Genomic DNA, 4293 nt, shown 5'->3' with positions numbered 1-4293 from the left:
GTCCTCTTACCCCGATCCCAGAAGCAGAGCCCAGAAGTTCATCATGACCAGGAACCCACAGACCTACCTATAGGAGAAGAAAACCGAAGAAGATAAGAGACCACAGGTAACACTGACTCCCCCCACCCTTCTTTACTTTGCAATACAATTGTGGGTGTGCATGTTTACAGGTTACTCATGCCACAGTTCAAAAGTTCAAGTATTTAGAGTCCAAGATCACAAGTGATTATTAAAAGCACATACTCCAACAACAAGTGAACAAAACGAATCTTAAAAGGTCAAAGACAGACAAATCTTATGGAAGCTTAAAGGATATTGAAACTCAAGACAAAATGGACTCAACGCAAACATATACATGAAGACTTCAAGTTTAGAAAGTTTTAAGGTCTTAAGGAAGTCTTATGTAAGTACTTCAACTAAATATCAAAATGAATGCTTTGAAACTCATTAGGGTTAATCATGGACCTAGAGACTTTATTTTGAAAACCCTTGAAAATATCTTTCAAAAGTATCAAAACAAGTTGACAAGAGTTTTTGGAAACAAGGTTTAAAAAAATAATGTTTTAACTGTCCAGGCGACTGACCCTTGTCTAGTCAGGCGACTAATAATTTTGCTCAATTAAAATGGGAAGATAGTATAGGCACAGGCGACTGACCCCTGTGAGTTCAGGTGCCTAATCTTGTTCTGACTGTGATAATATGCTGTATTTAAGGTCCAGGCGACTGACCCCGATGAGTTCAGGCGCCTGACCTTCGTAACAGCTATTTTAAAACAGCTTTTAAATGTTTCCAAATTAAGTTGCTTGTGCCCCAAACTTTGTAGAAACTTAGGAAATACTCCAAATAACTTGGGCAATAATGAAAATATGACTTTTTAAGCCTATAAATACATGATTTCACAAATCAAATCTTACCAAGAATTCATAACAGCAATCAAACATACAACTTTCATACTCTTCCAAAAGATCCCTTGCTCACATACTTGCTGGAGTTTTATTGAGATTTTCTAGGCAATTTTTCACCAATCTTTGAGCTTAAAACTCTGAGTTTGATCAATCCAAAGAAAGATCTAGATGATATAATCTCTGAGCTTCAATTCTATTCTTCATTGATATTTAAATTGAAGTATTCTTAGTTGTGCTATAACTTGTACTAATTTGCTCTTTTTGAGAGTAATTCTTATACGCAAATAGTTCTTTCTTGTTTTCTTAACGGTTTAAGGTTGTTGAATCTTTGTACCGAGCATGGGGCATCACTTGGAGAGGAGGGCTCCAACCTATTGAAGGAGTGTTGTAATGTTGCTCCTACCCGTAAAGGAGTGGTATTGTGGAATCCTTAGGTGTGATGCCTAAAGCGAGGACGTAGGCAGGTATAGCCGATCCTCGTAAAAAACTCGGTCTCACTCTCTTCCCTACTCTTTAATTTTCTGCATATATAAATTGTGTGGATGTTTATTTAAGTGCTGGAAATTAAATTGACATTGAGATTGAGGAAAACTTTTAATTAAAGGGAGTACGCTGATTGGTCTTTTGCGGAAACCTTAAAGGGAGTACGTTGATTAATCATTTGCGGAAACCTTAATTAAAGGAAGAACATTGATGAAGAAACCATCATTTTCATACCTTGATTCATTCTAAAAATCATATACAGTATTCCAGAAATCACATACTTCATTTTAATCGGTCAAATTTCTAAAATACCTGACATAATCTATTCCTCTTCCCTTATCCTTGGAGTGGTGCCTACGATGCCCAAACAACAAAACTATCCCAATTAAAATGCTAAGGCTCGGATTTAAGACCTAGAAACGGTGTTTGCTTTTCAATTTGGCTGGAATTCGGAGAGAAATTGAAGAGAGAGAGAGAGAGAGAGAGAGAGAGAGAGAGAGAGCATTTTCAAAAAAAAAAAAATAGTTGATTCCTATTTATAAGCATGCTGGCCCGCAGGAAACCGTCGACAGTTTGGTCACTTACCCCCACCTTTTTACCACATTTTTACATTTAACGGGCCTCGGTAATTCAAAACCGGCGACGATTTTCTCTGAGCTTACAAAACCATCGACAATTTGGTCCTGTACCGAACCTATTATCCAAGTCTCTACAAAACACAAGTTCAATTTAAATGTACATGTCATTAGTTGTCATTAGACAATGATCTATTTTGTTATCATCCCCTATTTATATTGGTTGTAATGATTTTTTTTTAAAAAAAAATCGTGGGATGCTCCATTTTACTAAACTTTTCCTTTGCTTCATGGTGATATTTTAATTGTGTAAGCAGTTTTTTTCAAAGGCAATGGTATAAGGCATGTCATTTTACCCTTGATATGGCTTCGTAAGCTTTTTAGAAATGTAATTTTTTTATTAAAAATATATATAAATAAACTATAAATATTAAACTTTATATAAATTTTATTTCAATAAAATTTATTATATAGTTTAAAACCTAAATAACTTAAAAGTGGGGCTAAAGTCAATATTTCAAGTCCAGATCTCAACATGTGTGCGCTTTTCTTCATTGAAAAGAACCATGTTTCCCTAACATATATATTATATATAAACACCACAGTAGATCCATGATCGCATAAATTGGTGGAAAAGGATTCATATAGTCAACCCACCTAGTGGGACTTAAGGTTTGATTTTATTGTTTGTTGTTGTTCTACCATAGTAGTTCCTAGTCCTGCATCTCTCTGGTCTTTTGTCTCTCGACTCTTGTCTCTCAGCATCTCTGGAATCTTCTTGGCTCTCTCTCTCTCTCTCTCTCTCTCTCTCTCTCTCTCTCTCTCTCTCTCTCTCTCACACACACACACACACACACACACACACACATTTTCTTCTCAGACCCTGTGATCTCTTTCTGCTGAATAATCTCCAAATGCGATGGAAGGGATGTCATGCAGTGGAAGATAGTTGTTGACGCGCAGTGATTTTAATCTTCCGATTAACAAAATAAATAGCACAAAGAACATTCACAGAAAAAATGTAGATGAGAGATTTAACGTGGTTCAGCCCGTAGAGCGTGCACCTGGAGAAAAATCCAATATGAAACGATGATAGTACAAGATCTGATTAGACTCTCCCCAATCCCAGATCCCCTGTACACCCCTTCACTTAAAATAAGTGAAGAAAAATTCTTCCTAGAGAGAAATCCCCCTCTAGCTCTCCTTGCACAAAACAACAAGCAATACACTCTTTTTCCTATGACTTACAAACATATATATGACACCACACAACCGTTGGATTTAAAGACGATCCAACGGTTGTGATAAAAGCCACAATAATTAAATAAATAAATAAAAACATTTTTTTTAACAATCTCCATCTTGGCTTTTAATCATAGCCAAGCACAACATTTCATCCCCACACTCTGAGATGCTTTGTCAACAATCAACAAGAGACTACATTAACTAAGTCCAGACAACGCTTGAAATTTGCTAATGTAATAGGTTTCATGAGCATATCTACAAAATTTCCATCTATGTAGATCTTCAATAACTAGAACTTACCACTTTCAACCCAACCACTAACTGAATGGTACTGCACCTCAATATGCTTCGTGCGAGAGTGGTAGACCTGATTCCTTGCCAAGTGGATCGCACTCTGACTATCACAGAATATGTGTAACCTATCCTGCATAACACCAAGTTCTTGAATCAATCCAGTTAACCACAAGACCTCCTTACCTGCCTCTGCCAAAGCTATGTATTCAGCTTCTATTGTAAACAAAGATGTAGTAGGTTGCAACTTAGCCTTCCAACTAATGGAACCACCATCCATGGTAAAAATGAAGCCAGAAGTAGACCTCCTCTTATCCAAATCACCTGCATAATCGGAGTCCACATAACCCTGAACATTACAATCATCAGTACTTTCAAACAAGATACCATAATCAGAAGTGCCACGCAAATATCTGAAAATTCATTTCACCGAATTCCAATGCATTCTACTTGGATTAACCATATATTTGCTTATCAAACTAACTGCATATGACAAATCTGGTCTACTACATACCATAGCATACATCAAACTCCCTACTGCACTGGCATAAGGCACACTAGCCATATCCAACTTATCCTCATTAGTAGAAAGACACAGTTTAGTAGACAATTGAAAATGAGTAGCTAGAGGTGTACTTACCGGTTTAGCCTTATCCATATTAAACCTTTCCAAGACCTTCTCAATATACTTACCTTGTGATAACCACAACTTTTTCTGTTGTCTATCCCTTCTGATTTCCATGTCAAGGATCTTTTTAGCTGCACCAAGATCCTTCATCTCAAACTCATCCTGT

This window comes from Malania oleifera, chromosome 6 (assembly GCF_029873635.1).
Source record: "Malania oleifera isolate guangnan ecotype guangnan chromosome 6, ASM2987363v1, whole genome shotgun sequence".
NCBI classification, from domain to species: domain Eukaryota; kingdom Viridiplantae; phylum Streptophyta; class Magnoliopsida; order Santalales; family Ximeniaceae; genus Malania; species Malania oleifera.
The sequence above is the reverse complement of the archived record's forward strand: the minus strand, read 5'-3'. Positions refer to the sequence as shown.